Raw genomic sequence first — 9663 nt, 5'->3', positions numbered from 1 at the left:
TTCTATATATAATTTATCTATATGTATCAAAATCAATGTTTTATATATTTATATATTTGTAAGCATTATAATCAGTAAACAATACCAATAAATAATTTGTATGGTGTATAATCTCTCTGCACTCTCAGTTTTTCTAACATACAGTTGGCTAGATGCAGGCCGAATCCTATCGATTTCCTGACGATTATTATGTTTCTAAATTAGAAAGTTTTTCCTATTGTCATTGTGATTCAAATGTCATGTCTGGCTGGTCTTTATTTTGTGATATATGATTCCATTTGTATAACGACTAATTTGAATTTAATAAACCTTTGGACAATTGAGCAGGCTTGCCAGCAAGTAGAACTGTTTTCTGTTTTTTCTTCAATGGAATATGGTTGTCGTTTAAAGTAAAAAATGAAGCTTACGTTTATGCTCAGAATGATGTCCTCTTATGGGTATAGGTCATAGTTACCCAGTTCGGCCGTACCGGCAAAAGAAATCGGAAATTTGCTTATTCGGTTTGGTACGGCTAATAATTCGTCAGTTTCCAATTTGGTAGGGGTCAGCGGTGAATGATTTTGGTGAAAGATTTCTATCAGGTTATGTCCAGTGTCCATTGTGTGGCCTCTGCTGTGTAGAACAATGAAGCTCGGGCTCTGTGTAACCATGAATAGGAATGTTGACAATTCGCTGCTGAATAAAATGATAGAGTAAGCAAATCGAGTTTTTCAATTACCCCTGAAAATTTGAGAATTGAAATTTTATAAAAATAATGCAGCGATCCTTTAACTTTAATCCTAATTTTTTTAGTTTTTATAATATTTTTATACGGGTATCTTTTATATGAGGATTAATCAGAAAACTGGAAAAAAATAAATAATAATTTTTATAAAAACAAAATAAAAAAATAATTCTTATATTATAAAAAAAAAAAGACAATTTCTATCAAATTTCTCTATAAAATGCTAAATATTGTTAGCAATTTGGTTAGAAAATTGATTATTTTAATCTTAGTTTGATTTTGGTATTTCATTATATATTATTTACAAATTGTTTTAGGACATAATCTGGTATAATCCAAAACAAATCGCTGATACTAAAATGTAAAAAATTAATTAAATAATTAATTTTATTAAAAATGAATCAATGTTGCCATGATATTAAATAATATAAATAGCTCCTATACATGGAGGCATCATGTGACTCAATTGTTTAAATGAAATGTGAGATAGTAATTTCTATATAATTGCAACTGAAAAAAATATAACTTCTATTGTAAAAAAAATATGAAATAATAAATTGGTTGCAAATTGGTACCTCTTTTATAAAAAACAAAAAACTTAATTTCTATATTTGAAAAAAATTATAAATGGAGAAATTAAAGTGTTAAATGGATAACTAGTTAGTAATTTCTATATAATGGCAAATTGCAAAAAAAAAAGGATAACTTCTATCTTAAAAATAATTATAAAATAGTAAATTCTTTGCAAATTGGTAACTCTTATAAAAAAAACAAAAACCATAACTTCTATATTGGAAAAAATTATAAAATGACAAATTGAAGTGTTAAATGGATAACCCCTATTAAAAAAAAAATAGAAAAATGATAAATCAATATTATAAAAAATATAAAATGGTAAACTTCCAAATCCACAACTTTTATAAAAAAAAATAGAAAAACAGTAACTTCTATATTACAAAAAATTATAAAACGCAAAATTGAGTTTACAATGGATAAGGCTTATGAAAAAATAGAAAAAAAGAGAGGATAAATTCAATATTAAAAAATAATAAAAAATAGAAAATGGAAACCTTAGTTGCTTGCAAATGCATAACTCATATACAAAAGCATAGAAAAACGACAACTTCTGTATTACAAAAAATTATAAAGATAAGTTTGCACTTGTGAATAAAAGAAATAGAAAAACAATAACTTCTATATTACAAAAAAATATAAAATGACAAATGTTAGGATAACTCTAATGAAAAATAGGAAAATGATAAATCCAATATTAAAAAATACATATAAAAAATATAAAATGAAAAAGCTTAGTTACAAATCCATAACTCCTATATAAAAGTATAGAAAAATGGCAACTTCTATATTACAAAAAAATATAAAATAAGAAATTGCAGTGCACTTGTGAATAAAATAAATGATAGTAAAGGTAAGTTTCGCTTAGAATATTAAATAAATTTACATGAAAAAGCTATAAAATAGTAATAAAGGTAAGTTTACACTTGTGAATAGAATAGAAAGTAAATTTATATTTTAAATTTTATGTATAAAATAATAAATAACATGTAAAAAATTATGTAGTTACAAATGGTATAGTAAGATTGGTATGCTTAGTAAATTTGCATGCTACATGTTTTATATAAAAAACAATAAACTAAATTTACATGTTCAATTTTATATTAAAGTTTGGTAGAAAATTATAAGTTTGCACTTGTATTTTTTTTTCCATATTAAATTTAAATTATGACAGAGAAGGTAAGTTTTATTTTTTTTAAATTGCAATAAAACTAGTTTACCAACTAATCTTGTTTTTTTGGAAACCTTCTACAAGTAATGAGAATTAACATGGAATTATGTCTTAATGTAGTAGCAAAGTATACTTAGAAATTATAATTAAAAACTTATTCCCTTCCATAAAGAATTCTTGGTCAAATTAGTAGCAAAACAGAGTTAGAATTAAGAATTTGTTCTCTTCAACAAAGAATTTTGGATCAATGCATCTCTTCAACAAAGAATTTTGGATCAATGCATCTATTAAACACTTTTGGAATTAAAAAAAATACAGGGAATTCTAAGTTTTATATTAAAAAAATGCAAATATATTTAAATCCCATTTTTGTTTTATTCTCATGATTTTTTTATGATATCCATTACTAGGTTGGAGTATAGTGATTACCTGGATTGCATTCCATTGCAAAACAAGGATCGCTAGTGTGGAATTCAAATAGAGGGGCTCATTTTCCACTAGAAAGGTTGGACATTGCCACATATTGTGTAATAAATTTGGATAAGATACGACACATAACAAATTGAAATTAAATGAAAACTATTATTTGTTATTTGTGATCAAATATTTTGTCTTAGTTGTTAATTGACATGTAAATATTAATTTCCTTGTATTTATCCAATTATCACTCTAGTAATAGTTTTGAAATTGTTCTTGGCCATATTTGCAATTTTCTACTAGATTCCTAGGAATTAATGTGTTTTAGTTTCACATAGACTCCCATGTTTTTAATTCAATTATAAGTAATGTCATAAGTAGGCTTCCATGCATTGTCTCTTTTGTATTCTCTATAGTTTAAAAAATTTTGCTTTTCAAAATATGTACAAATATGATACTTGGAGACCCTCTAAAGGACATTGATGGCACCTAGATCGAAACTTCTTGAATGGAAATATCTTGAAAGAAAAAATGATGGAAAAATTTATCGCAATTTTTGCAATAATACTTGTGGGACATGAGTGACTCGAGCAAGAGATCATTTGCTTGGCATTGTGGGTGGAACTGGTGGAGGAGTGGCAACATGTACTAAAATTGATAAACATGTGAAGAAACGTTTAAGTGAAGAAGTCAATGCTCATAATGATGGCGTGGGTGTAGGCATTAGGGATAACCTTCCCAATCTGGCAGTAATTTCTTCTATATCAGTCTCAATTTCCCTTTCTACTTCTTCAAACGTATCAGTCATTAAACTGATATCTTCATTTGTTTCTTTAAAACCCCACAAACCTTGCTAAATTAACAAACAGTGGCTTTATTTGGTAATTCTTAAAAGAATTACCCCAATTACTATCGGAGGCTTTATAGAGGAGTAATATACCCACAACACTATCGGCGCGGTAGTTCTAAAAGAATTACCTTATAACACTATCATGCTTTATATTGTCCCTTTTCCTTTTCCCCGATGCGATATTGGGGATCGCTATCAGCGGAGTCTATACACCAATACCTCCAATATGCGATGCGGACCCGACGCACCCTAGGCTCTCTTTTATATGGATTTCGAGTCCGGCCTATCGACGGTCCCTTATCGGTGGGTTTATAATGAAATGGATCTGCGGACCCGATGCCCCCTTCAAACTGTTCTTTATAATATTTCGGATCCGGTTATGGAGCGTAGTACTAATCCCTTGCGGACCCGACACTTTTATATGCTGCACTTTATAACACTTCGGCTCCGGAATATCGGAGCTCACACAGTTAAGAGTTTAAAGGCTCCTCCCGATGCGATGCGATATTGATTCAGACCCGATAAGGGTAAGAACCAATATTAATAATATTTGACGTCCGCTATAGTGCCCGCTTAATGGAAAATTGCATGAATCCTTAATGTAAACTGAAATATATGCGAAACTTATAAAATGTAATTAAAGGGCCTACGACGCAGCAATGGAAGGGAAACGCCCATAAGGCTTAATCAAACATCATGCAGCAATTATAAGGCAATCCATCCACCTTCGACACACAGTAAATAAACACATAAACGCATACACAGTTCAATTAACAGAAGGCTTATTAAATCAGATAGACCGAGAGAAAAGTTTCAATAATAATGCTTTGCACTCGCTCCTCTCTTCTCTGCTGAGAGTATCGCTGCCTCTTTATTTATAATTAAAGGATAGGCCCTCTCGGTCCTTATCCGTTACAAAAGCATGCTTTACATGAATGATTTAAAGCATAAAAGCTTTACTACAGCTTATCCATCTGAAATAATATTAGCATGTTTTATTTCTAGATTTTATTCTATCTTTAACTAAAAAAAACATGGAAATTGCAGGCTAAAGGACCCCACTCCCTTGCCTGTAGATTTTTTTGGATTTTTGGAATAAGTTGGAAGACTTTTTCCCTCTGAGTCACATGCTCCTGCATCAGACTCCTGAGGACAAAATTCTTCATGGGCTCATGTCCATGAGCTCGTCTACAAATTTGCTCAGTTTCTATAGAACGTCTTCTGTAACCCAAGTAGCTTCAGTGATTGGTTGTCCTTTCCATTTTATCAAATACTGGAAGTACTCTCGTCCCCTTGTCTTCTTATGCACTTTCTCGTCTAGAATTCTTTCTTGCTGTAAATTCTTGGCTGTGGGTAACTGTTTTACCCAGTTAATCTCTGGAGTCTCTTGATCCTATGATGTATCATCTGCAGTTTCATTCTCATACTTATACAAGTCTGCAACATTAAAAATTGGTGATATTCCCACATCAGGTGGTAATTCAATCTCATAAGCATTTGCAGAGAATTTCCTCGGTATTTTGCACGGTCCAATTTTCTTGGATTTTAACTTATTATACTCCCCCTTTCGAAATCTCTCCTTTCTGACATGTGCTAAAACTAAATCCCCAACTTGAAAGTTTACCTATCTTCTCCTCATTTCTACTCTGGTTTTATACTTGATGTTGCTATCCTACAGCTGTTGTTTCACTTGTTCATGTATTGCCTGCATTCTTGAAGCAAAGTCTTCACCCTCTGCACTTCTCATTTCTTGTTTTCCCAAATTCCTTAATTTAGATATTCCTCTTGGATGCATTCCATAAATAATATGGAATGGGCTCTGTCCTGTGCTCCTGTTTGGTGAGTCGTTATATGCATACTCAAATTGTGCTAACACTTGATCCCATTGCTTTGGATGTTCTGCAGTAAGGCTCCTCAAAAGATTGCCTAAACTTATGTTCACAATTTTAGTTTGTCCATCAGTTTGTGGATGATAGGCAGAACTGAAACTTAATTTAGTTCCCGGCTTCTTCCATAGTGTTCTCCAGAAATTTCCAACAAATTTTGAATCCCTGTCTGAGAAAATGCTTTTGAGAAACCCATGCAATCTTACAATCTCTTTAAAAAACAAGTTAGCAATGTGAGAAGCATCACTAGTTTTATAACATGGAATAAAGTGTGCCATTTTTGAAAATCTGTCCACTACAACAAAAATTGAATCATAACCTCTTTGATTCTTTAGTAATCCCATCACAAAATCCATACTTACCATATCCCAAGGCCTATCTGGAATTGGCAATGGAATATACAACCCTGTGTTCTGGCTTCTTCCTTTTGCATATTGGCAGACTTTACAATTTCTTACATACTTCTCTACTTCAGATTTCATCTTTGGCCAGAAATAAAATCTGTTGAGCTATTCAAAAGTCTTCTCTGCACCAAAATATCCTGCAAGTCCTCCACTATGTTTCTCTTTGATTAAATTTTCTCTCATTGAACAGTTTGGTATGCACAACTGATTTTTCTTAAATAACAGTCCATGTTGTAGGAAATAATCCAACCACTTGCTCGTATCTGTCAAAACAGGATTTTTACAAGCCTCAAATGCCTCTTTAAAATCTGAATTGGTCTCATATAATTCCTTAAGAAAATCAAAACCCAACACTTGGATTTGGCTTTCTTGCAGCAATACATTTCTTCTACTTAAGGCATCTGCAACTTTGTTTGACTTCCCAGTAATATGCTTCAACACAAAATGGAAACCTTGAAGATATTCTACCCATTTAGCATGTCTCTGGTTGAGCTTTGGTTGCTGCATTATGAACTACAATGCATGGTTATCTGTATAAAGAATAAATTCTTTTGATATTAAATAATGCCTCCATTTCTTTAATGCCTGCACAACTGCGTAGAACTCCTTATCATAAGAAGAATACTTCTTTTTTGCATCATTTAGCTTTTCACTAAAATAAGCTATCGGTCTATCTTCTTGGCTTAAAACTCCTCCAATTGCTTTTGCGTTGGCATCACACTTTACTTGAAAAGTTTTGTTAAAATCAGGAAGGACCAAAACAGGGTTTTCAGTTATTTTCTTCTTTAACAGTTGAAAGCTTTTCTCTGCTTCAGTAGTCCATTTAAATGGCTGTTTATCATTCTTTATGGTCTCAATAATAGGTGCATTAATTTTTCTAAAATTCTTAATGAATTTTCTGTAAAAACTAGCAAGACCATGAAAACTCTTTACCTCAAAAACACTCTTGGGTGAAGGCCACTCCATAATTTCTTTGATCTTCTCTGGATCCATCTTCAACTCTTCAGCAGAAATAATAAATCCCAAGTACACCAGCTCCTCTTTCATGAATAAACACTTCTTCAAATTCAGTAGTTTTTCTTGTTGTAACTTCTGTAAGACATAATTTAAATGCCTCAAGTGCTCCTCCTTGGACCCGCTATAGACTAATATATCATCCAAATATACTATTACAAATTTACCAATGAACTCTTTAAGAACTTCATTCATGAGCCTCATGAATGTACTTGGTGCAATTGACAACCCAAAAGGCATTACTCTCCATTCATATAGTCCTTCATTGGTCTTAAAAGCAATTTTCCACTCATCCCCCTCTCTTATCCTTATCTGATGATACCCACTTTTAAGATCTAGTTTTGAAAAATATTTTGCTCCAGTCAAGCAATCCATTAAGTCTTCAATTTTGGGTAACAGAAATCTTTACCTGATTGTGATTTTATTGATGGCCCTCGAATCTGTACACATTCTCCAACCTCCATCCTTCTTTGGGCTCAACACTGTTGGCACTGCGCAAGGACTCAGGCTTTCTCTGATCAGCCCCTTATCAAGCAATTCTTGCACCTGTTTCTTAACTTCTTCATTTTCTGCAGGAGTCATTCTATATGCTGCTTTGTTAGGTAGACTTGCTCCAGGAATCAAATCTATATGATGATTGATTCTTCGAATGGGTGGTAATTCATTAGGCAAATCATCAACAATAATATCACAATATTTCTCCAGCATTTCTTGAATTTCAATGGGTAAATCAGAAACTTTAGTAGAAGTCATTATTACCTTGGGCTTGCAAATTACAGCAAAATTTACCTCATTTTATTCAATCTGCTTCAGGTATTCCTTTCCTCCAAGTAACAGAGTTTTTGGATCAGTCTTCTATCCCGGTACATCTCCTTCTTGCAGAGGCAACAATGTATGATTGACACCATCCTTTCCAAACTTGTAGGTGTTTCTTTTCCCATCATGTATGGCTCCTCTGTCATATTGCCAAGGTCTTCCAAGCAATATGTGACACACATCCATAGGCATCACATCACAAACAATTTTATCTTTATACTTGCCCACTTCGAATTCCACTTCACACTGTTCATTTACCAACAATTGATGTCCCTTTTGCAACCATGACACTTTGTAAAGTGTTGGATGCTTCATTGTCTTTAACTTCAGTTTCTCCACTACTTCTATAGAGACCAGATTGTCAGTGCTGCCACTATCAATGATCATTTGGAAACATTTCCCTTGAACTTTACACACTGTCCTGAATAAAGTCTTCCTTTGTGGTGGTTCAGCCACCTCCTTTGCTGGCTTAAGTAGAGCTTTATTAACTACCAGAGATTCTCCTCTTTCTGGTGTATTTTCTTCTTCTGCTACTGCTGCCACTAGTGCTTCTCCCTCAACTGGAGCAACAATTGCATTCCTCCGATTTGTTTCTTCATTCTCTGGGCACTCAAAAGCTCTGTGTCCCAGCCTGTTACATCTGTAACATCTTATTTCTATGCCTCTTCCTCTGCCTCCTCTTAGTCTAGAAAAACTCCCTCTGCCTCATGCATCACCTCCTGTGGGTGCATGCTAGGTTGAGCTACTGCTAGCTCCATCTTTATGTGTTGTAGACCTTCCTCTACCACCTTGACTTCCTTTTCCTCTGAAAGTCCTTCTCCCTCTGGCAGACTACTTCCTCATGAGTTTTTATTCAGCTTTCAGTGCTATCTGATAAGCTTCCTCTACGGTTTTTGGAGACATTATACTTATCTCATCCTGAATGTCCATCCTGAGGCCATTCATATATCTGGCCACCTTCTCATCTGTATCTTGAGCTTCTCTAGCTCTTATGCTCACCTTATAGAACTCTTATGTGTATTCTTTTACTGTCAAAGATCTATGTCTAAGATTTTGCATTTGTCTAAACAAAGTTTGTTGATAATTACTTGGTAGAAACTTACCTCTTAACTTTGTTACCATCCTGCTCCAATTCTTGATTGGTTGTTTACCAAGTCTCTTCCTTTCTGCCTGCAAACCATCCCACCAAAGTGCTGCATGGCCTTTTAACTTGGTGACAGCAAACTTCACTTTCTTCCCATCTTCTGTTTCTTCGTAATCGAAGAATTTCTCCATGCTATTAATCCAGTCTATCAATTCTTCTGGATTCAGTCCTCCTTGGTATACCAGTGCCTCAGTCTTTGGCCTGGCTGTCGATTTCAACACTGACTGAAAGAACCTCATCTCAGGAGTAACCTGTACAGCTTCCTCCTCTTCTATAGCTTCAACTTCGGGTTCACGGACATCTCCATCATCTATGTTTCTGTCTGAAGTTAACGCATCTAATCTAGCTCGCAGCTCTTCTACTGTTTCCATTATTTCAGCATTTGCAACAGGCCTTCCTCTTCCACCACGTCCTTGTCCTCTTCCAAATCTAAAATCCATCCTTCTCCTGCTCCTGAGATTCAATTCAATCTCAGTTGATGGCTCTGATACCACTGATGATGGCATGGGTGCAGGCATTAGGGATAACCTTCCCAATCTGGCAGTAAGTTCTTCTATATCAGTGTCAATTTCCCTTTCTACTTCTTCAAACGTATCAGTCATTAAACTGATATCTTCATTTGTTTCTTTAAAACCCCACAAACCTTGCTAAATTAACAAACAGT

Source organism: Pinus tabuliformis, chromosome 5_2 (assembly GCF_031772625.1).
Source record: "Pinus tabuliformis cultivar Carrire ecotype Pingquan chromosome 5_2, CPIR1, whole genome shotgun sequence".
Taxonomy (NCBI): Eukaryota; Viridiplantae; Streptophyta; class Pinopsida; order Pinales; family Pinaceae; genus Pinus; species Pinus tabuliformis.
The sequence above is the reverse complement of the archived record's forward strand: the minus strand, read 5'-3'. Positions refer to the sequence as shown.